This window comes from Haematobia irritans, chromosome 4, assembly GCF_050003625.1.
Source record: "Haematobia irritans isolate KBUSLIRL chromosome 4, ASM5000362v1, whole genome shotgun sequence".
NCBI classification, from domain to species: Eukaryota; Metazoa; Arthropoda; class Insecta; order Diptera; family Muscidae; genus Haematobia; species Haematobia irritans.
This window is the reverse complement of record NC_134400.1, coordinates 27,947,671-27,974,612: the sequence shown is the minus strand read 5'-3', so window position 1 is coordinate 27,974,612 and position 26,942 is coordinate 27,947,671.

Here is a 26,942-nt window from a genome sequence, read left to right as displayed (position 1 = left end):
CAATTTGTGCATGGTTGTTAGAGACCATATACTTATACCATGTACCAAATTTTAGCCGGAATGGATGAAATTTGCTTCTCTTACAAGCTCCGCAAGACATATCTGGGGATCGGTTTATATGGGGGCTATATATAATTATGGACCGCTGTGGACCAATTTTTGCATGTTTGTTAAAGATCATATACCAACATAATGTACCAAATTTCAGCCCGATCGGATGAAATTTGCTTCTCTTACAGGCTCCGCAAGCCATATCTGGGGATCGCTTTATATGGAGCTATATATAGTTATGGACCGATGTGGACCAATTTTTGCATGTTTGTTAAAGATGATATACCAACATAATGTACCAAATTTCAGCCGGATCGGATGAAATTTGCTTCTCTTACAGGCTCCGCAAGCCAAATATGGGGATCGGTTTATATGGGGGCTATATATAATTATGGACCGATTTGGACCAATTTTTGTATGGTTTTGAGAGATCATATTCAAATACCACGTACCAAATTTCAACTGGATCGGACGATTTTTGCTCCTCCAATAGGCTCCGCAAGCCAAATCTGAGCGTCGGTTTATGTGGGGGCTATACGTAAAAGTGAACCCATATGGCCCACTTTCAATACCATCCGACCTACATCAATAGCAACTACTTGTGCCAAGTTTCAAGTCTATAGCTTGTTTCGTTCGGAAGTTAGCGTGATTTCAACAGACGGACGGACGGACGGACATGCTTAGATCGACTCAGAATTTCACCACGACCCAGAATATATATATATATATATATATATATATATATATATATATATATATATATATATATATATATATATATATATATATATATATATATATATATATATATATATATATATATATATATATATATATATATATACTTTATGAGGTCTTAGAGCAATATTTCGATGTGTTACAAACGGAATGACAAAGTTAATATACCCCCCATCCTATGGTGGAGGGTATAAAAACAAAAAATATTTCCTGTAAAATTCACTTTTTAGACTTAGCACACTTTGGAATGTAGACATCGCTGTGGCCCAATAATTGGTAGAAGAGAAGCTTTAACAAGGCTCCGGAAGTCAACTTTGGGGATCGTTATATATGAGGTCTATAATTGTACAAATTTTCTTTTCGTGAGCGTGCGTGAGCGTGAGTCCTACCACACAATATCGTGCATGAGTAAGATTTGTCAGTCGTGAGTGTGCGTGAGTAAAATATTACTCACGTGCACTCCTCTAGTCAGTATATGCTTTCTACTTATCATTCAAAATATGCTTCATAGCGGTTCATAATATAAATCGACCTAAAATTTGACTTCTACATATAGCCCCCGTACACTGAAAAAAATATTGTCGTGAGGTCAAATATTTCATGTCTTTAAAATACGAATACAAATTTTGCTTAGCATAGAAGACGTATTTCTCTAAAATGAAGTTATTTTCCTTGTCCAAAAGTCGATAAACTTTTCAATGAAGTCGTATTGTCCTTATAATTAAGTGATTTGACTTAAAAATGGGTATCTTAACATGAAAGAAAAAATTTATAGGCTAAGGTCAACTTGACTTTAATAATTCAGAAAAATTCTTTAAATTTAATGAAATTGTCTTTAAAATTGTTGTCTTTTTGCATCTTGACTACAAAGCAAAAAATCGTTCAAATATAGGACATGTTTTTCAAAACTTTATTTTAAAGAAGTTTTTTACTTCAAACATAGCATAACTTCTACTGGAAGTCGAGTCTTAATTTGAAAAATAAAGTTGCCGTTAACTCGTTTTTAAAGGTCTTTGATAGCATATGAAGAAAAAAAAGCTGAGAAAGCGAAAAATTAAAATTTGCTTCCTAGAAGCAAGTACACAAAACCTAAATTTAAAAGAGAATTGTGTCTTAAAAGTATCCTTACTTATATTCTCCGCTTCTTGGGCTCGGAATCAATACCAAATTTTTTAAAGTAAAGACAAAATCTTTGGAGTATGCTTTTTTTCAGTGTATAGACCGATGACTTCTTGAGGGCATACCGCAATTTTCATTCGATTTTAATGAAATTGGAATTTTTGGAAAAATTTCTTTACTATTTATAATTTTGTCTCAATTCCTTTGTTATAGGAAATTTTGTCAAAATTCCTTTGCTATAGGAAACTTTGTCAAATTTTAATTTCTGTAGGAAATTTTTTCCATACTCCTTTGCTATAGGGATTTTTCCAAAAATTTCTTGACTATAGGAAATTTTGTGAAAATTTCTTTCCTATAGTATTGTTCTTTTTTATACCCTTCACCACTACTGTGGTACAGGGTATAATAAGTTTGTGCATTTGTATGTAACGCCCAGAAGGAGTAATCATAGACCAACCTTTTAGTATACGGATCGGCTTAGAATTAAATTCTGAGTCGATTTAGCGATGTCGTCTGTCTGTCTGTCCGTCTGTCTGTCCGTCTGTCCGTCTGTCTGTCTGTCTGTCTGTCTGTTGATGTATTTTTGTGTGCAAAGTACAGCTCGCAGTTTTAGTCCGATTGTCCTAAAATTTGGTATAGGGTCCTGTTTCGGCTCAAAGACGATCCCTATTGATTTTGGAAAAAATCGGTTCAGATTTAGATATAGCTGCCATATATATTTTTCACCGATCTGGTCATAATTGGCGTGTGTATCAACCGATCTTCTGCAAATTCCGTACATCCGAATATTTTATGAGTCTCGAAAAGCTTGCAAAATATCAGCAAAATCGGTTCAGATTTAGACATAGCTCCCATATATAGCTTTCGCCCGATTTACACTCATTTGCCCACATAGGCCAGTTTTTTGCTCCGATTTAGTTGAAATTTTCATAGTGAGTAGAATTAGCATTGTAGCTATGCGTGCCAAATTTGGTTGAAATCGGTTCAGATTTAGATATAGCTCCCATATATATGTTTTTCTGATTTCGACAAAAATGAAAATACCAACATTTTCCTTGTAAAATCGCCACTGCTTAGTCGAAAAGTTGTAAAAATGACTCTAATTTTCCTAAACTTCTAATACATATATATCGAGCGATAAATCATAAATAAACTTTTTCGAAGTTTCCTTAAAATTGCTTCAGATTTAAACGTTTCCCATATTTTTTTTACTAACATTGTGTTCCACCCTAGTGCATTAGCCACTTAAATTTTGAGTCTATAGATTTTGTAGAAGTCTATCAAATTCTTCCAGATCGAGTGATATTTAAATTTATGTATTTGGGACAAACCTTTATATATAGCCCCCAACACATTTGACGGATGTGATATGGTATCGAAAATTTAGATCTACAAAGTGGTGCAGGGTATAATATAGTCGGCCCCGCCCGACTTTAGACTTTCCTTACTGGTTTTTTACTAACATTGTGTTCCACCCTAGTGCATTAGCCGACTTAAATTTTGAGTCTATCGATTTTGTAGAAGTCTATCAAATTCTGTCCAGATCGATTGATATTTAATTGTATTTGGGTTAAACCTTTATATAACCCCCAACACGTTTGACGAATGTGATATAGTATCGAAAATTTAGATCTACTAAGTGGTGCAGGGTATAATATAGTCGGCCCCGCCCGACTTTAGACTTTCCTTACTTGTTTTGCATAATGACAAAAACAAAACCAAACAAAAACAATTTAGTTTCTACTAAATCGTCTATACATTTCACATTTACAGAAGAATTTCAATTAATCAAAAATTTACTTCCAAATTTACTGCAATCCAGAAAAAAGCAACAGCAAATCTGGAAACCTGTCAGGTCTATTCACCCAGCTAATAAATTATGTCAACCATCAGGAAACATGTTAATCTCTTGCATAAAGTTCCCATAATCCACACCCACATACCCCTACACGTATACACGAAGACATATTTATTCCATAATAATTGTGTGTAATTAACACATGGAGTATAAGACAAATGAAACAACTATCCTTGAATCAACAACTCCCCCAAGAAGTCCTATGATTCTCGTGTGTTTTTTGTTTTTGTTTTTCATTTCAATGACAGCCCGTAACCCAACCATGAAATATGTGAATGTCTCAAGTACATCTGGTTGATGTACCACCTCTTCATTTCACTTATAAAAATTCCTGAGAAATTTCCTAATAAATGTCTTTTAGAAATGGTTGAGATGCTGTTCCTGGTTGGATTTTCCTCAAATACGATCCATGCTGTCATCATCTTTGCTTGCCATTGAACTGCTACGTTTGTGGTTGCTTCGCTCAAACTCACTTTACACTTCCATTCATGCTGTGTACACGCAAAAAAATAATTCTTTCCTCCCAAACGAAATTTTAGACAAACAAAGTTCGTTTCTCATTTGCTTTTCGCTGTAAGGAAGTGTATTTGGAAGAAAAGTATATACTTTTTGTGATAAACGTTTATTCTTTTCCAGGATGTAAAAACAATTTCATAAAGACTAGCTCAAAAAAAAAACATTATTTTCTTGCTAATTGCATTGTCCCTCACATCTTTCTCACATCCACGAGGATTTTTAGTTCTTAACACCTTTTCCTGTAATACCAACAATGTAGAAGAAATTATACGATTTTATAAATTTTTAAAATTTTTTTTTACCTTTCGCCTGGACGGAGAATCGAACCGCGGACCATGCACATTGTAAGCCAACACACTAACCACTGAGCTATGTACCTGTTATGGTCATCAATAGATAAATATCCATATAAGTTATATTTATGTAGCATAGCTTGCGGCGCCCACGAACCGAATAAACAAAGTTTATTTAACAGAAACAAACATTTAGTTTGGCACCGTGGAGCAGTGGTAGCTACGTCCGACTCTCATGCCAAGGGTCGTGGGTTCGATCCCTGCTTCGGCCAAAGTTTTTTTTTTTTTTGCTTTTGTTTTTTTACATATATTCCAGATATATTCGGAAGATTCGGAAAAAATGTTCAACATTACATTGTACTATATTAAATTTTGAACTGTAAAATGTGTCTTATTAAAGACCTAAAGTCAGAAAAGAACAGTGTTTGATATAAACGAAATGGACTGTGTTGTTATTTCAAAAATAACTTTTTTTATTGAAAAAATAAAAATTTTGTAACAAACGAATTTTTTTGGTGATAAAAGTTTAAAATTTTCGAAGCAATTCAAAAAACTCTAACAAAAGAAAAACGTTTTCGGTACACGTTTTCCAAACGTTTTTTTTCTTTGCGTGTAGTCTTTTTGACACATATGAGAGCGATTAAGCAGGGATTTTGAATTGTGATTTGATGGTTATGCTTTGGTTTCGGTCGATTGTAGCGATAGTTATGGCATTGGAGCTGGGAGAAAAGTGCCATTGTTTGTTGAAGAAGTTTTCATCACAAAATAAGTTGGCAATGCCACGGTTGCCACAGTTGGTAGAATTCTACCAAAAATGACAGATTTTTTTACTGCTTGATAGATTTGTAGTATTCTTGATGATTTGGTAGATTTTGCAATATATTTCTCTCCAACTAAGAGGTTCTTCACAATTTTCGATAGAAATAAAATTTTGACAAAATTTTCTATAGAAACAAATTTTGTAAAAAACATTCTATAGAAATAAAATTTTGCTAACATATTTTTCTACCACCCCCTAGAGGTGTGCGCGTAACACGAAATTGTGATTCACGCGTGAATCACGTGAGTCGTGAATAAAATCTGAAACAACTCTCGTGAATGTACGTGAATGGGACTAAAAATAATATGTTGTGCATGACTAATAAAATCGGTTCGTGAAAGTGCGTGAATAAAATGTCTGCAGAATCACGCTCACAAAAAAAAAAAAAAAACAAGTATAAACGGCCGTAAGTTCGGCCAGGCCGAATCTTATGTACCCTCCACCATGGATTGCGTAGACACTTCTATGAAAGACTAACATCCACAATCGAATTACTTGGGTTGTGGTATCTTAAAACTTCTTAACATCGTTTTCTAAATTGTGAGTTAGTCCATACGTGGTATATATTAGACAAAAAAGGTATGTTTAGGTAAGTCTACAAATAATTACGAATCGATATGGACTTTTGCATGGTACTTAGAGAGCCAGAATTGAAATATGAGGGTCGTTTATATGTGGGCTATATACAATTATGAACTTGATATGGACCAATTTTTGTGTGATTGGGGATCGATTTATCTGAGGGCCATACATTACTATAGACCGATATGGACCTAGTTAGGCATGGTTGTTAACGACCATATACTAGCACAATGTACCAAATTTCAACTCACTCGGATGAAATTTGCTCCCCCAAGAGGCTATAAAACCAAATCTCGGGATCGGTTTTTATGAGGCTATGTATGAATATGGACTGATATGGACCACTTTTGGCATGTTTGTTAAATATCACATACTTCCACCACGTACCAAATTTCAAGCAGATCGGATGAATTTTGCTTCTCCAAAAAGGCACCGGAGGTCAAATCTGGGGATCGGTTTATATGGGAGCTATATATAATTATGGACTGATAGGAACCAATTCCTGCATGCTTGTTGGATACCATATACTAACATCACGTACCAAATTTCAACCGAATGGGAAGAATTTTGCTCTTCCAAGTGGCTCTGGAGGTCAAATCTGGGGATAGGTTTATATGGGGCCTATATATAATTATGGACCGATATCGACCAATTTTTGCATGGGAGTTTGAGGCCATATATTAACACCACGTACCAAATTTCAACTGAATCAGATGAATTTTGACCTTCCAAGAGGCTCCGGAGGTCAAATCTGTTGATCGGTTTATATGGGGGCTATATATAATTATGGACCGATGTGGACCAATTTTTGCATGGTTGTTAGAGACCTAATACTAACACCATGTACCAAATTTCAGCCGGATCGGATGAAATTTGCTTCTCTTAGCGTCCTCGCTATCCAAATCGGGGGATCGGTTTATATGGGGGCTATATATAATTATGGGCCGATGTGGACCAGTTTTTGCATGGTTGTTACAGACCATATACTAACACCATGTACCAAATTTCAGCAGGATCGGATGAAATTTGCTTCTCTTAGAGGCCTCGCAAGCCAAATCGGGGGATCGGTTTTTATGAGGGCTACATACAATTATGGACCGATGTGGACCAATTTTTGCATGGTTGTTAGAGGCCATATATTCATCCGATCCGGCTGAAATTTGCTTCTCTTAGAGGCCTCGAAAGCCAAATCGGTGGATCGGTTTATATGGGGGCTATATATAATTATGGACCGATGTGGACCGACTTTTGCATGGTTGTTAGAGATCATATACTCACATCATGTACCAATTTTCAGACGGATCGGATGAAACTTGCTTCTCTTAGAACAATCGCAAGCCAAATTTGGGGGTACGTTTATATGGGGGCTATACGTAAAAGTGGACCGATATGGCCCATTTGCAATACCATCCGACCTTCATCAATAACAACTACTTGTGCCAACTTTCAAGTCGATAGCTTGTTTCGTTCGGAAGTTAGCGTGATTTCAACAGACGGACGGACATGCTCAGATCGACTCAGAATTTCACCACGACCCAGAATATATATACTTTATGGGGTCTTTGAGCAATATTTCGATGTGTTACAAACGGAATGACAAAGTTAATATACCCCCCATCCAATGGTGGAAGGTATAATAAGATTTAATTCTTACTCGTATGTTAACTGAAATTGATTTAGCTTTCGACCTATATTTATACCCTTCACCACTACTGTGGTACAGGGTATAATAAGTTTGTGCATTTGTATGCAACGCCAAGAAGGAGTAATCATAGACCAACCTTTTAGTATACGGATCGGCTTAGAATTAAATTCTGAGTCGATTTAGCGATGTCCGTCTGTCTGTCTGTCTGTTGATGTATTTTTGTGTGCAAAGTACAGCTCGCAGTTTTAGTCCGATTGTCCTAAAATTTGGTATAGGATCCTGTTTCGGCTCAAAGACGATCCCTGTTGATTTTGGAAAAAATCGGTTCAGATTTAGATATAGCTGCCATATATATTTTTCACCGATCTGGTCATAATTGGCGTGTATATCAACCGATCTTCCTCAAATTCCGTACATCCGAATATTTTATGGGTTTCGAAAAACTTGCAAAATATCAGCCAAATCGGTTCAAATTTAGATATAGCTCCCATATATAGCTTTCGCCCGATTTACACTTATTTTCCCACAGAGGCCAATTTTAAACTCCGATTTAGTTGAAATTGTGCACAGAGAGTAGAATTAGCATTGTAACTGTGCGTGCCAAATTTGGTTGAATTCGGTTCAGATTTGGATATATCTCCCATATATAGCTTTCGCCCGATTTACACTCATATGACCACAGAGGCCAATTTTTAACTCCCATTTAAATGAAATTTTGCACAGGGAGTAGAATTAACATTGTAACTATGCGTGCCAAATTTGTTTGAAATCGGTTCAGATTTAGATATATCTCCCATATGTAGCTTTCGCCCGATTTACACTCATATGACCACAGAGGCCAATTTTTAACTCCGATTTAGTTGAAATTTTGCACAGAGAGTAGAATTAGAATTGTTGCTATGCGTGCCAAATTTGGTTGAAATCGGTTCAGATTTAGATCTAGCTCCCATATATATGTTTTTCTGATTTCGACAAAAATGGTCAAAATAACAACAATTTCCTTGTAAAATCGCCACTGCTTAGTCGAAAAGTTGTAAAAGTGACTCTAATTTTCCTAAACTTCTAATACATATATATCGAGCGATAAATCATAAATAAACTTTTGCAAAGTTTCATTACAATTGCTTCAGATTTAAATGTTTCCCATATCTTTTTACTAGCATTGTGTTCCACCCTAGTGCATTAGCCGACTTAAATTTTGAGTCTATAGATTTTGTAGAAGTCTATCTAATTCGGTCCAGATCGAGTGATATTTAAATGTATGTATTTGGGACAAACCTTTATATATAGCCCCCAACACATTTGACGGATGTGATATGGTATCGAAAATTTAGATCTACAAAGTGGTGCAGGGTATAATATAGTCGGCCCCGCCCGACTTTAGACTTTCCTTACTTGTTTATTTAAGAATTTTGTTACCCTTGCTCATTCCCGGTTGGATCGTGAGTCACGTGAATTGTGCATTAACGCGAGTCTTTAAAAGTAGTTCGTGCGTAAACGTGCGTGAGTACTGGTTTTCATTTAGTGAATGTGCGTGAGTGTGAATAAAATTTCACTCACGCGCACACCTCTACCCTCCACCATAGGATGAGGGATATATTAACTTTGTCATTTCGTCTGTAACACGTCAAAATATTGCTCTAAGACCCAATAAATTACATATATTCTGGGTCGTGGTGAAATTCTGAATCGATCTAAGAATGTCCGTCCGACCGTCCGTCAGTTTGTTGAAATCACGATAACTTCCGAACGAAACAAGCTGTCGACTTGAAACTTAGCCCAAGTAGTTATTAATGATATACGTCGGATGGTATTACGTATAGCCCCCATATAAACGGACCCCAGATTTGGCTTGCGGAGCCTCAAAAAGAGATGCAAACTTCATCCGATCCGGCTGAAATTTGGTACATGGTGTTGGTATGTTATGTGGACTCTAACAACCATGCCAGAATTGGTCCATATCGGCCCATAATTATATATAGCCCCCCATATAACCCGATCCCCAGATTTGACCTCCAGAGTCTCTTGGAGGAGCTACATTCATCCCATCTGGTTGAAACTTAGTACGTGGTGTTAGTATATGGTCTCTTACAACCATGCAAAAATTAGTCCACATCGGTCCATAAATATATATAGCCCCCATATAAACCGATCCCCACATTTGGCTTGCAGAGCCTCTAAGAGAAGCAAATTTCATTCGATCCGACTGAAATTTGGTACATGGTGTAAGTATATGGTCTCTAACAACTACGCAAAAATATGTCTACATCGGTCCATAATTATATATAGCACCCATATACACCAATTCCCCGATTTGGCTTGCGGAGGCTTTTAGAGAAGCAAATTTCATCCGATCCGACTGAAATTTTGTAACTGATGTTGGTATATGATCTCTAACAACCATGCAAAAATTGGTCCATATCGGTTCATAATTATATATAGCCCTTATATAACCCGATCCCCAGATTTGACCTCCGGAGCTTCTTGAAGGGGCAAAATTCATCCGATCCGGTTGAAATTTGGTACATTTCGCTGGTATATGGGAGGCAGCCGCCGCGGTGCAATGGTTAGCATGCCTGCCTTGCATGCACAAAGTCGTGGGTTCGATTACTGCTTCGACCGAACACCAAAAATTTTTCAGCGGTGGATTATCCCACCTCAGTAATGCTGGTTACATTTCTGAGGGTTTCAAAGCTTCTCTAAGTAGTTTCACTGCAATTTTTTTAAATTTCATTTCTACAGAAAACATGACCAAACTTTTATTTCTATAGAAAATTTTGTAAAAAATTTATTTCTATAGAAAATTGTGTCAAAATTTTATTTCTATACAAAATGTTGTCAAAATTTTATTTCTATAGAAAATTTTGTCAAAATTTTATTTCTATAGAAAAATTTCTCAAAATGTTATTTCTATAGAAAATTTTGTCAAAATTTTATTTCTATAGAAAATTTTCTCAAAATGTTATTTCTATAGAAAATTTTGTCAAAATTTCATGTCTATAGAATATTTTGTCAAAATTTTATTTCTATAGAAAATTTTGTCAAAAATTTATTTCTATAGAAAATTTTGTCAAAAATTTATTTCTATAGAAAATTGTGTCAAAATTTTATTTATATAGAAAATGTTGTCAAAATTTTATTTCTATAGAAAATTTTGTCAAAATATTATTTCTATAGAAAATTTTGTCAAAATTTTATTTCTATAGAAAATTTTCTCAAAATGTTATTTCTATAGAAAATTTTGTTAAAATTTTATTTCTATAGAAAATTTTGTCAAAAATTTATTTCTATAGAAAATTTTGTCAAAATTTTATTTCTATAGAAAATTTTGTCAAAATTTTATTTCTATAGAAAATTTTGTCAAAATTTTATTTCTATAGAAAATTTTGTCAAAATTTTATTTCTATAGAAAATTTTCTCAAAATGTTATTTCTATAGAAAATTTTGTTAAAATTTTATTTCTATAGAAAATTTTGTCAAAAATTTATTTCTATAGAAAATTTTGTCAAAATTTTATTTCTATAGAAAATGTTGTCAAAATTTTATTTCTATAGAAAATTTTGTCAAAATTTTATTTTTATAGAAAATTTTCTCAAAATTTTATTTTTATAGAAAATTTTGTCAAAATTTTATTTCTATAGAATATTTTGTCAAAATTTTATTTTTATAGAAAATTTTGTCAAAAATTTATTTCTATAGAAAATTTTGTCAAAAATTTATTTCTATAGAAAATTGTGTCAAAATTTTATTTCTATAGAAAATGTCAAAATTTTATTTCTATAGAAAATTTTGTCAAGATTTTATTTCTATAGAAAATTTTCTCAACATGTTATTTCTATAGAAAATTTTGTCAAAATTTTATTTCTATAGAAAATGTTGTCAAAATTTTATTTCTATAGAAAATTGTGTCAAAATTTTATTTCTATAGAAAATTGTGTCAAAATTTTATTTCTATAGAAAATTTTCTCAAAATGTTATTTCTATAGAAAATTTTCTCAAAATTTTATTTCTATAGAATATTTTGTCAAAAATTTATTTCTGTAGAAAATTTTGTCAAAAATTTTATTTTGATAGAAAATTGTGTCAAAATTTTATTTATATAGAAAGTTTTGTCAAAATTTTATTTCTATAGAAAATTTTCTCAAAATGCTATTTCCTTAGAGAATTTGATCAATTTTTTTTTATAGAAAATTTTGTCAAAAATTTTTTTAAAAACAGAAAATTTTGTCAACATTTTTTTCCTATAGAAAAATTTTTCAAAATATTATTTCTATAGAAAATTTTGTCAACATTTTATAGCTATAGAAAATTTTCTGAAAATTTCGACTTCTAAAAAACTTTTCAAAATTTTGTTCTTACAGAAATAGTTGTAATTTTTTTTATAGAAGCAATTTTAAAATTTCATTCATATTGAAAATATGTGAAGTACTTCTTAGTTGCAGAGGTATTTTTTCTAAAATCTACCAAAATATCGAGAAATCTACCAATCTATCAAACGCTACAAATCTACCATTTTTGGTAGAATTCTACCAATTGTGGCAATCGTGTCTGTAATCCACAATCGAATTACATGGGCTATGGTAATAATTGCCGATGTCAAGGTATCTTGAAGCTTCTTAGCATTGTCGTCTAAAGTGTAAGTTAGTCCAAATGGGGTATATGTTAGAGACAAAAAAACGCAGATGAAATTCCTATACAATTCAGTTCTTCACCGGTATATATAGGGAACTCTATAAAGAGGTGAAATATGGGGGTCGGTTTACATAAGGGAAGAGAGAAGTTCACCACTCTGGTATCACAATGGACTGAATAGTCTAAGTGAGTCTATTTCAGATCGGACTGCCACTATACCTAACCTAAACTATATAAGAGTTAGCAGGAAAATAAATATGAATATCTAATTATGGATAGATTGGTAGAATTCTTGATGTTTTGGTAGATTTTACAAATTGTTCCTCTCCAACTGAGATGTACTTCACAATTTTTTTTTAGAAATAAAATTTTGACAAAATTTTCTATCGGAATAAAATTTTATTCGTTTTGTTTTGTTATTGTTGGTTTTGTTCTTTAAGCATTGTTGTTGTTTTTTTATTGCAGCTTAAAACCATACATTGACTAAACTGCAAGTGTAGCTTAACCAACAGAGGAAAAGAATGTTTGTCAAATTTATTTTGGCAAAGTCCTATAGACTGCAAGATGGTTGGATGGACGCACGTTTCGGAATTACCACATTCCTCATCAGCATCCTCTACTTGCAGCAAAACTATCAACCAATTATCAGAATAAATTCAGGCAGTTCATTAAAACCAACAATGAACCACACTTGAACCTTCCGAAAAAAAGTTTTGTATGATAGCCGGCTTATGCCGAAATAAATTCGAAACAAACATATCTCTTTTCCTATTTTGACAAATCTTTCTACAGAAATAAAGTTTTGACAAAATTCTCTATAAAAATAAAACATTGACAAACTTTTCTACAGAAATAAAATTTTGACAAAATTTTCTATAGGAATAAAATTTTGAAAAAATTTTCGATAGAAATGAAATTTTGACAAAATTTTCTATAAAAATAAAATTAAAAAAAAATATGGAAATAAAATTTTGGAAAAAATTTTGTATAGAAATATATTTTTGAAAAATTGTTTTATAGAAATAAATTTTTGACATTTTTTTTGTTTGAAATATATATTTGACAATATTTTCAAAAGAAATAAAATTTTGACAAAATTTTCTGTAGAAATAACATTTTGACAAATTTTCTTTAGAAATAAAATTTTTACAAAATTTTCTTTAGAGCATACATTTTCACAAAGTTCTCTATAAAAATAAAAATTTGACAAAATTTTCTATAGAAATAAAATTTTGACAAAATTTTCTATAGAAATAAAATTTTGACAAACTTTTTGAAGAATAAAATTTTGAAAAAAAAAAAAAACAATTCTATAGAAATGTATTTTTGAAAATTTTTTTTGATAAAAATAAATTTTTGACAAAATTTTTTATAGAAATAAAATTTTGACAAAATTTTCTTTAGAACTAAAATTTTGAAAAAATTTTCTTTATAATTAAAATTTTGACAAAAGTTTTCTATAGAAATAAAAATTTTGACAAAGTTTTCTATAGAAATAACATTTTGAAAATTTTTTTTTATAGGAAAAGATGTTGAAAAAAAATTTCTGCAGAAATAAAATTGTGACAAAATGTTCTATAGGCATAAAATTTTTTCAAAATAAGATCTTTTGTTTGGTAGTTTTGTGGTAAAAATTTCTCTAAATTTTGGTAGATGATTTTGGTCTCGAATGGCAGCCGTGATTTTAGACTTTCTACAGAAATAGAGTTTTGACAAAATTCTCTATAAAAATAAAACGTTGGCAAACTTTTCTACAGAAATAAAATTTTGACAAAATTTTCTATAGGAATAAAATTTTGACAAAATTTTCGATAGAAATGAAATTTTAAAAAAATTTTCTATAAAAATAAAATTAAAAAAAAAAAATATAGAAAAAAAATTGTATAGAAATATATTTTTGTAAATTTTTTTTATAGAAATAAATTTTTGACAATTTTTTTTTTTTTTTGGAAATATATATTTGACAAAATTTTCTATAGAAATAAAATTTTGACAAAATTTTCTGTAGAAATAAAATTTTGACAAATTTTCTTTAGAAATAAAATTTTTACAAAATTTTCTTTAGAGTATAAATTTTGACAAAGTTTTCTATAAAAATAAAAATTTGACAAAATTTTCTATAAAAATAAAAATTTGACAAAATTTTCTATAGAAATAAAATTTTTACAAAATTTTCGAAGAATAAAATTTTGAAAAAAAAAACAATTCTATAGAAATGTATTTTTGAAAAATTTTTTTGATAAAAATAAATTTTTGACAAAATTTTTTATAGAAATAAAAATTTGACAAAAATATAGAAATAAAATTTTGACAAAATTTTCTTTAGAACTAAAATTTTGAAAAAATTTTCTTTATAATTAAAATTTTGACAAAAGTTTTCTATAGAAATAAAAATTTTGGCAAAGTTTTCTATAGAAATAAAATTTTGACAAAATTTTCTATAGAAATAACATTTTGAAAAATTTTTTTTATTGAAAAACATTTTGAAAAAAAAAAAATATTCTGCAGATATAAAATTGTGACAAAATTTTCTATAGGCATACAATTTTGCAAAATAAGATCTTTTGTTTGGTAGTTTTGTGGTAAAAAATTCTCTAAATTTTGGTAGATGATTTTGGTCTCGAATGGCAGCCGTGATTTCAGACTTTCTACAGAAATAGAGTTTTGACAAAATTCTCTATAAAAATAAAACGTTGGCAAACTTTTCTACAGAAATAAAATTTTGACAAAATTTTCTATACGAATAAAATTTTGACAAAATTTTCGATAGAAATGAAATTTTGAAAAAATTTTCTATAAAAATAAAATTAAAAAAAAAATATTGAAAAAAAAAATTGTATAGAAATATATTTTTGTAAATTTTTTTATAGAAATAAATTTTTGACAATTTTTTTTTTTGGAAATATATATTTGACAAAATTTTCTATAGAAATAAAATTTTGACAAAATTTTCTGTAGAAATAAAATTTTGACAAATTTTCTTTAGAAATAAAATTTTTACAAAATTTTCTTTAGAGTATAAATTTTGACAAAGTTTTCTATAAAAATAAAAAATTGACAAAATTTTCTATAGAAATAAAATTTTGACAAAATTTTCTATAGAAATAAAATTTTTACACAATTTTCGAAGAATAAAATTTTGAAAAAAAAAAATTCTATAGAAATGTATTTTTGAAAATTTTTTTTGATAGAAATAAATTTTTGACAAAATTTTTTATAGAAATAAAAATTTGACAAAATTATTATAAAAATAAAATTTTGACAAAATTTTCTTTAGAACTAAAATTTTGAAAAAATTTTCTTTTATTTAAAATTTTGACAAAGTTTTCTATAGAAATAAAAATTTTTACAAAGTTTTCTATAGAAATAACATTTTGAAAAAATTTTTTATAGAAAAAGATTTAAAAAAAAAAAATATTCTGCAGAAATAAAATTGTGACAAAATTTTGATATAGGCATAAAATTTTGCAAAATAAGATCTTTTGTTTGGTAGTTTTGTGGTAAAAGTTTCTCTAAATTTTGGTAGATGATTTTGGTCTCGAATTGCAGCCGGGATTTCAGACTCTAGTAGAAGTTTCTACGCAATCCATGGTGGAGGGTACATGAAATTCCGCCTGGCCAAAATTACGGCCATATATACTTGTTTTCCTTTGTATTGGCCAAAGAGGTCAGCTGAAAATGTACACCTTCGTTTGGCCACCAGAACTAAAGCGCCATCGTTGGTGAGGGCCGCCTTAAGGGCAATGATTGAGCTCCACTCGTTCGCATCGACCGAGGGATCAATTCAAATACAAATAAAATGTCCAAAAGACAGTATTGAATCAAGTATTGAACCAAGGCGGACATTCCAGCAATACTCAGCACCATCGCACTCAGCATGCGTCAACCATGAATGGCTCAGAAAGGAGGTTTGTCGCTTCATTTATACCTCAAAATGCACCTCAAAATATCCAAATCTCAATTCGTTGGACTTTGGCGCTTCAGACAAAGTACGCCTCGGTCAAAGTGTCGATCATCTCAACTCTGCGCCCAAGTAATTCATGTTTAGTTAATTTCTTATATTGGGGATATTTTAGATAAAACTTCATAATTTCCATAAAGTAAAATGTAGTTAAACTGACGTTAGTGCTTCCTTTGTTTAGTGTATGCGATAATTCATAATGTTTCAGAACCTTAAGGGAAAGACTTAAAGCTGTTTTGTGATGGCAATGATAAGTCAGGTTTTTATGACATCTCCAAAATCAAATAAACATAAATATCAGATTTCCAATCGACTTAAATCGTATTAGCAAGTGCAAAATACAAGCGACTCAGTAGCAGGCACTCTACAACAAAAGATTTCTCTCAAGTGATTGTAAATTTTATGAACTCTCATACAAGCGTCCCAGCTTGGCACTCAAGAATTCATAAATGCATCATCATGGCATACAAACGAAACATCTACACGTGAAACATGGTGCATAAGGAGTCTTCTTGTTCTTCGTCTTCAAGTTCACAAGTTATGACTGTGATGTCATCATGCCCAAAAAATCCCGAAAAACAAAAGAACTCTCTTGAATGCTACACTCCAACTTACACAAGAAATGAATGGAAATCTCAATGACAAACATTTAACCAAAGACCCGGTATATTCTGATGTCAACTGAGAGGGAGAGTATCATCATCGTCATCATCATAAGCATCTGATTATCGGTAATAATTGTAAGCTTAAAACATAACGAACAACAAAGGCCATTACCAACCATCAAACATAACGAATACAATGGCAAGGAGTTGAGTAATATTCAGTGTACTCTTGTAATCTAAAAGAATATAAGTGAATGAGTGTGCGCGTGTATGTGTGTATTCGTTTGCATGTACTTGATTTATATCTACAAACAAATGAGTATGAATTAATGCTGTAACAGCTATGGTATATGCAGCATGCAATGCACAATGGGATAGATCGTGTATGTAAAAACTGCAACCACCATGAATGAAAATTTAGGTTTATTTTAGAAAATTTTAACAAGAATATTTTGCTAATAGTAACACAAACAAATTAATGCTTTATTAAATATTTTTCTTTTCTGTTTTTTTTTTTTTAAGAAAATTTTGACAAAATTTTCTATAGAAATAAAGTTTAGACAAAATTCTCTATAAAAATAAAATTTTGACAAAATTTTCTATAGAAATGGAATTTTGACAAAATCATCTATAGAAATAAAATTTTGACAAAATTTTCTATAGAAACAAAATTTTGACAAAATTTTCTATAGAAATAAAATTTTGACAAAATTTTCTATAGAAGACAAAATTTTATATGGATATAAAATTTTGACAAAATTTTCTATAGAAATACAATTTTTACAAAATTTTCTATAGAAATAAAATTTTGACAATATTTTCTATAGAAATAAAATTTTGACAAACTTTTCTATAGAAATAAAATTTTGACAAAATTTTCTATAGAAATAAAATTTTGACAAAATTTTCTATATAAATAAAATTTTGACAAAATTTTCAATAGAAATAAAATTTTGACAAAATTTTCTATAGAAATAAAATTTTGACAAAATTTTCTATAGAAATAAAATTTTGACAAAATTTTCTATAGAAATAAAATTTTGACAAAATTTTCTATAGAAATAAAATTTTAACAAAATTTTCTTGAGAAATAAAATTTTGACAAAATTTTGTATACAAAAAAAATTTTGACAATATTTTCTATAGAAATAAAATGTTGACAAACTTTTTTATAGAAATACAATTTTAACAAAATTTTCCATAGATATAAAATTTTTACATAAATATCTATAGAAATAAAATTTTGACACAATTTTCTATGGAAATAAAATTTTGACAAAATTTTCTATAGAAATAAAATTTTGACAAAATTTTCTATAGAAATAAAATTTTGTCAAAATTTTCTATAACATGGAAATAAAATTTTGACAAAATTTTCTTTGGAAATAAAATTTTGACAAAATTTTCTATAGAAATACAATTTTAACAAAATTTTCTATAGAAGTAAAATTTTGACAATACTTTCTATAGAAATAAAATTTTGACAAACTTTTCTATAGAAATCAAATTTTGACAAAATTTTCTATAGAAATAAAGTTTCGACAAAATTTTCTATAAAAATAAAATTTTGTCAAAATTATCTATAGAAATAAAATTTTGACAAAATCATCTATAGAAATAAAATTTCGACAATTTTCTACAGATATAAAATTTTGACAAAATTTTCTATAGAAATAAAATTTTGACAAAATTTTCTATGGAAATAAAATTTTGACAAAATTTTCTATAGAAATAAAATGTTGACAAAATTTTCTATAGAAATAAAGTTTTGACTTAATTTTCTATAAAAATAAAATTTTGTCAAAATTATCTATAGAAATAAAAGTATGCCAAACTCTTCTATAGAAATAAAATTTCGACAATTTTCTATAGATATAAAATTTTGACGAAATTATCTAAAGAACTAAAATTTTGACAAAATTTTCTATAGAAATAAAGTTTTGACAAAATTTTCTATAAAAATGAAATTTTGTCAAAATTATCTATAGAAATAAAAGTATGCCAAATTCTTCTATAGAAATAAAATTTCTATTGTTGTTTTTTTTTTTTTTTTTTGATCTCAGCTTAAAGCCATGCATTGACTAAACTACAAGTGTAGCTTAACCAACAGAGGAAAAGTATGCTTGTCAAATTTATTTGGGCAAAGCCCTATAGACTGCAAGATGGTTGGATGTACAGCTGTTTCGGAATTACCACATTCCTCATCAGCATCCTCTACTTGCAGCAAATCTATCAACCAATTATCAGAATAAATTCGGGTAATTCACTCAACCCAACGTGAACTACACTTGAACCTCCCGAAAAAGGGTTTGATAGTCGGCTACTGCCTAAACAAATTTGCCAGCATATCTCTTTTCCTTTGCCAAACTCAAATCATCGATTTGTATGTATTTGGCTGGGTTTGTTTTTGAGCGTGCTTCCTCTATCTTCATTCGTTTTGTTTGTTATTGTTGGCTTCTCTTCAATCGTTATTGTTGTTTTTTTGTTTTTTGATCTCAGCTTAAAGCCATGCATTGACTAAACTACAAGTGTAGCTTAACCAACAGAGGAAAAGTATGCTTGTCAAATTTATTTGGGCAAAGCCCTATAGACTGCAAGATGGTTGGATGTACAGCTGTTTCGGAATTACCACATTCCTCATCAGCATCCTCTACTTGCAGCAAAACTATCAACCAATTATCAGAATAAATTCGGGTAATTCACTCAACCCAACGTGAACTACACTTGAACCTCCCGAAAAAGGGTTTGATAACCGACAATTTTCTATAGATATAAAATTTTGACAAAATTATCTAAAGAAATAAAATTTTGACAAAATTTTCCATAGATATAAAATTTTTACAAAAATATCTATAGAAATAAAATTTATACAAAATTTTCTATAGACATAGAATTTTAACAAAATTTTCTATAGAAATAAAATTTTGACAAAATTTTCTATAGAAATAAAATTTTTACAAAATTTTCTATAGAAATAAAATTTTGACAAAATTTTCTATAGAAATAAAATTTTGACAAAATTTTCTATAGAAATGAAATTTTAACAAAATTTTCTATAGAAATAAAATTTTGACAAAATTTTTTTGAGAAATAAAATTTTGACAAAATATTCTTTTAATTGCTAATGGACTCAATATTAGTGGCATACTAACTCTGTAGGTGTGAAATCAACTACAGCTCCTCACAGCAGACATTTCTCTTCAGATAAACTCCCATAAACAGGTACCCCGTAATGTTCTTAAATATGGAAATGCGGTTTATATCCCAAACCTATACCATTGATAGCCTACAAATGCTTATGCTTACTAATTCGGTGGGGGTGGTTTAGGGTATGTTATATGATATGCAACTTTCGCACGAGGTGGTTCTATTTATCAACAAAACAGTTAACTTTTATTTGTTATATACAATTTCCTAAATAAGTTGGTTTCTTTCTCTAAAATCGACTCTCAAAATGCAACCAACCTTAATTGTTTTGCTTCGATTATAGCTCTCTTATGGTTAGAAGACAACCAACCCACTGTGCAACACGCAATGAATGATGATGGTATGATGCACTCACACTTTATTTATATACCGGCATAAATTTTGAACATACTTCACGCATTCACTTTTACAAGCACTCATACATTTATGACCAAAAAGACAAGCAACGAGAAGAGCTCTTATGAGTGCATAATTTGCGTATGGTGGAGTGCATGCCCCTGAGTATTTCCAGCTCCTCTTCACTCACTCTCTCGCTCGCTACACTCATTGAATCCATTTACTTTTACATTTGACAAACAATTGCATGGCGCATATTTACACTACCAAAGAGTATGGTGAGTGGGTGGAATAGATGTGTGCGAATGTTTGTGTATGTGATAACATCTGTAGCGCAGATATTTGCATATGATTGAAAAGAAATTGAGCTATATGCTGTCCCCCCACTCCCAAAGGGGTTGTTGCTTGATACATTTTTAATGCTACCGGATGAAAGACAACATAGGCTCTGGCAACACCAGCATGTCTGGCAGTGGCAACGACAAAGACACCAACAACTGGCTAAAGCAAACTCATTAAATATGGTTAACGGCATAAAATATTATTTGTTAAATACATCATGTGACACTTCTCTCGAGGAGGACAATTCAATACTCCTTTACGTTGCTTTGGGGGCATTTTCTCTTTACATTTTTCGCCCGCAATTTGCACGGGGGATGTTTGACAAGTGGAAGACACTTAATTTTGAACAATAGATCGTCCGCTTTCCATACATGGAATGGGAGTTTTATGTCAAGAGGATTGCCTGTAGTAATAATAATTTGATGATGATGAAGCAGTGTGGTAGCTTTTCGAGGGGAAATTCTAATATGTGATGTTGTATTGAAATATCCAGCAAAATATTTGATAAACGTTAACCATAAGCGGCTTTTGTTGGGACGGCTGATCACCCTCGACGCATAAATACTTTTTGGAAATATTTTTGTACAATGAAAAGTCTTTAAAAAGGCGCCAGGAAAAATTTGACAGCTGTCGGATTTTCCATTTACTTATCCTAAGACTTGACTTCTTAAGCAGTGAAACTTCCAAGAAGGACATTTTTGGTTATTTTTAGAAAAATTCGATCAACATTGTAAAGTTGTGCAGATTTTTCTTGTTATTTTTGAGCATTGGAACCGATTGGTATGTGGCTTGCGATGTCTCGTATCTTCTCTACTTGCTATGCAAAAATTGCTCCATATTTGTTCGTAATTATATATAGCTACCATACACCCAGAGAAATGATTGGTTGGAATTCGAGTACGACAACAAATAGATTGTGGTGACCCACAATTTTTAATTGTTTGGAATAATTTTTAGTTACTTCCCTTGTTTAATGGTTTCTGTAACCAATATAATAGTTGTGTGACTAAAAGTTGGTACACCCGACCAAATATTGGTCGTTATTTATATATTGCAGTAAGCAACTATTTCAATTTATTCCATCTTGTTGTGATAACTAATTTGTTTTGCCAATGTATCACCAAACCCAACTGAAAGTCTGTATAGCAAATAAGTTAGTTGTGTTAACAGATTTGATAGTTATAAAAGGAATTTGTTGCTATGGACTACATATATGACAACAAATAATCTTTTGTTTCATTAGTTATATAAAAATTAAAGTTAGATTTTTTCATATTTTTTTAATTCCGGTAGCTGCATTGTAAGTTAAGCATCAAGGTAAGTAAGATAAACATCAAATTGCAACTTACTCTTCATCATTTCCCTTAATTTCTATAAACTTTCTATAGATATCATAGAAAATGTTACCAGTACTGAGGATGGGAAAGGTAAACATATAGATTGCCTGCTTCATCAGCGGTCTCAAAATGTCAACATTCCCCTGATGCCGATATATAAGAAAAATTTCATGAGCCATGATTGAATCCCAAGTCACACTGAAAATTGATCACATGATTGTGAGTGGTCAAACTAACTGAGCGTGGCCGAACTAACAAATTAGTGTATGGGCGGGAGTATTGGCGGCAGTTGGGAAAATCCATGTTATTCATTTGCTATGGGACGCGTTCAACGATGATAATGTGGTACTACAACAATTGGAAATACTTGATTGTGCTTTTGAAGATTTTGAAAATCTCCACCTTAGCTATTTCATGGGATTATCTTTTACCGTTCATTAAGGACTTTTTACAAGTTCCTTTTTGGTTAATAAGTAGAATATACATTAATATATAATAAAATAAAATCTAAAATGATGTTTTCTTTAAATTCGCAAGTATTGGTCGTCGGACAATAATTAGTTGGTTGTACAAACGAATGCAATTTTAATGGTTCTGTTGGCTAATTAGACTGTTAATGTACCCAAAATTTAGTTCTTTAAACTACTTTATGTACTGTTGTGCCAGACAACAATTGGTTGCTTCAACAAATTTTGTCGGTTATATTCTGATAGTAGATGGGACCAAATAATTTGGTTGGCAAAAAAATTGGTTGGCACAACAAATTTGTTTTCTGTGTGTAGAAAACCTGCCTCCAGATTTGACTTTTGGGGCTTCCTGGAGGAACAAATTTCATTTTAAGAATTAAAGTGGATTGTATAGGTATTTATTCTGCCGTTTTATACCGAAGGCAACGAGATATGGTATGGTCGCACTAACATAAGCTAATATTTGCTTTTTTTTCCTGGAGCATTTTTAAAATATCTGATTTAGATAAATGTGCCAAATTTCGATGTAATAGGCTCAGATTTAGTTATAGTTCCCACATACAGTGAGTCAGATTTGTATTGCAAGCAACTTCAGATTGCTATCATTTCTAAACCGCTCTTCTGTCAGCTGGCCGATTTATTACAATCACAGTTAATTTTATTGTTTACAAACTTACAAAATCATTTTGATCTATTACATTCAGAAAATAATGTTGTTCGTGTTGGAATTCAAGCGTAATTGTGTGATTGCTTTACATTAGACTGGGAAATCACAAGTGGCTATCGTTGGAGCCCTCCAGCATTTAAATCTGATAAATCTTTTGTTTCTCGTGACATTTCTCATAACCGTGGTACTGTCATTGTTGTGTTGCTTCCAAAATGTGGACGATAACAAACGGTAGCATCATCAGAAATGATCCGAAAAGTGAACGCACAGATTTGAACGGAATCTAAACGACGCAGTGAAAACTTGCTCCTGAGCTGAAGATGTCAAAAGAACGGATGCGACACTTATTGAACAAAAAGCTTGAACTTTCACGAAGCACAAAAAATAGCTAGACAGGAAAATTCCATGGAGTTGCTTGCTTGCACGAAAGAGACGCAAGTTACCGAATTTGGTGTTCTTCGACGAGACGCCATTCAAAATTAAGCAAGTAAAATAGTTGTCTGACAATTAAGTAAAGTAAGTATGTGGTTTGGGGTATAAAAATTAGCTTACACTAAAGCCATTGAAGTTCCAAAAAGTGCGAGACCTCACCAATGCACGAAAAATTGGTCTGGAAAAATCGAAAGGAAATGCTTAGCTTGCAAGAAAGTTGCATGTTACAGATATGGGTGATAAGAACCTATTCCTAATTGGGCAGTTTGTAAACAAAGACAAGTATATACGGCAGTAAGTTCGGCCAGGCCGAATCTTATGTACCTTCCAACATGGATTGCTTAGAAACTTCTACGAAAGACTGTCATCCCCAATCAAATATGGGGTTATGGGGGCTATATACAATTATGAACTTGATATGGAACAATTTTTATGTGATTGGTGATCAATTTATCTGTATATAAATATAGACCGGTATGGACCTAGTTAGACATGGTTGTTAACGGCCATATACACAGAAAAAAAAACAAAATATCACCAAAATATTTCCAATTAAAATGTTAATTGAAGTTGGCAAAAATTTTCAATTAATAAATGAAATGATACAATTAACTTTTTAATCAATATAGAAATATGAAGTTAATTAAGTCAATGATTGAAAATTTAAAAATTTTTAATTAAAAAATTAATTGATACAATTAACATTCCTTTAAATTAAAATTTTTTAAATTTTAATTAAAAATGTATTTCAAACAATCAATGGTTAAATAATCCAAATAAAAACTCTAAGCCAATTCAGAAAATAATTGAAAATAGTAACATTTTTTAATTAAAAAACAAGTAAGGAAAGTCTAAATTCGGGCGGGGCCGACTATATTATACCCTGCACCACTTTGTAGATCTAAATTTTCGATACCATATCATATCCGTCAAATGTGTTGGGGGCTACATATAAAGGTTTGTACCAAATACATACATTTAAATATCACTCGATCTGGACAGAATTTGATAGACTTTTACAAAATCTATAGACTCAAAATTTAAGTTGGCTAATGCACTAGGGTGGAACACAATTTTATTAAAAAAGATATATGGGAAACATTTAAATCTGAAGCAATTTTAAGGAAACTTCGCAAAAGTTTATTTATGATTTATCGCTCGATATATATGTATTAGAAGTTTAGGAAAATTAGAGTCATTTTTACAACTTTTCGACTAAGCAGTGGCGATTTAACAAGGAAAATGTTGGTATTTTGACCATTTTTGTCGAAATCAGAAAAACATATATATGGGAGCTATATCTAAATCTGAACCGATTTCAATCAAACTTGGCACACATGACTATATTACTAATTGTACTCCTAGTGCAAAATTTCAACTAAATCGGAGTTAAAAATTTGCCTCTGTGGTCATATGAGTGTAAATCGGGCGAAAGCTATATATGGGAGATATATCCAAATCTGAACCGATTTCAACCAAATTTGACACGCATAGTTACAATGCTAATTCTACTCCCTGTGCAAAATTTCAACTAAATCGGAGTTAAAAATTGGCCTCTGTGGTCATATGAGTGTAAATCGGGCGAAAGCTATATATGGGAGATATATCTAAATCTGAACCGATTTCAACCAAATTTGACACGCATAGTTACAATGCTAATTCTACTCCCTGTGCAAAATTTCAACTAAATCGGAGCAAAAAATTGGCCTCTGTGGGCAAATGAGTGTAAATCGGGCGAAAGCTATATATGGGAGCTATATCTAAATCTGAACCGATTTGGCTGGTATTTTGCAAGTTTTTCGAGACCCATAAAATATTCGGATGTACGGAATTTGAGGAAGATCGGTTGATATACACGCCAATTATGACCAAATCGGCGAAAAATATATATGGCAGCTATATCTAAATCTGAACCGATTTTTTCCAAAATCAATAGGGATCGTCTTTGAGCCGAAACAGGACCCTATACCAAATTTTAGGACAATCTAAAACTGCGAGCTGTACTTTGCACACAAAAATACATCAACAGACAGACAGACGGACAGACAGACAGACAGACGGACATCGCTAAATCGACTCAGAATTTAATTCTAAGCCGATCCGTATACTAAAAGGTTGGTCTATGATTACTCCTTCTTGGCGTTACATACAAATGCACAAACTTATTATACACTGTACCACAGTAGTGGTGAAGGGTATAATAATTGAGTTTTGCAATCAGCATCAGTTAAATTCTTAATTGAATCAATTAAAAAATTAATTGTAATTTGCTAATGAAATCAATTAATATTCGAATCAAGAATTTTTTCTATGACCAATTAAAACTGTGGTTGATACTATCATTTTCGTGATTGAAGACATTTCAATTAAAAAATTAATTGGATCATTAATATCGTGATTGAATCAGAATTTTTTTTTGTGTGTACTAGCTCAATGTACCAAATTTCAACTGACTCGGATTAAATTTGCTCCTCCAAGAGGCTCCAAAACCAAATCTCGGGATCGGTTTATATGGAGGATATATATAATTATGGACTGATATGGACCAATACCTGCATGGTTGTTAGAGACCACATACTAATACCACGTACTAAATTTTGAATCAGATCGGATGAATTTTGCTCTTCCAAGGGGCTCCGCAGGTCAAATCTGGGACCGGTTTATATGGGGGGCTATATATAATTATGGACCGATTTCGACCAATTTTTGGATGGGTCTTTAAGGCCATATATGTTATTAACACCATGTACCAAATTTCAACTGAATCAGATCAATTCTGCTCTTCCACGAGGCTCAGGAGGTTAAATCTGGGGATAGGTTTATACGGTGGCTACATATAATTATGGACCGATTTCGACCAATTTTTGGATGGGTCTTTGAGGCCATATATTAACATCACGTACCAAATTTCAACTGAATCAGATCAATTTTGCTCTTCCACGAGGCTCCGGAGGTTAAATCTGGGGATAGATTTATACGGTGGCTACATATAATTATGGACCGATGTGGACAAATTTTTGCATGGTTGTTAGAGACCATATACTAACACCATGTACCAAATTTCAGCTGGATCGGATGAAATTTGCTTCTCTTATAGGCTCGGCAAGCCAAATCTGGGGATCGGTTTATATGGGGGTTATATATAATTATTGACCGATGTGGATCAATTTTTGCATGGTTGTAAGAGATCATATGCTGCTTCTCTTAGATTCCCCGCAAGCCAAATTTGGGGGTCCGTTTATATGGGGGCTATACATAAAAGTGGACCAGTATGGCCCATTTGCAATACCATCCGACCTACATCAATGACAACTACTTGAGCCAAGTTTCAAGT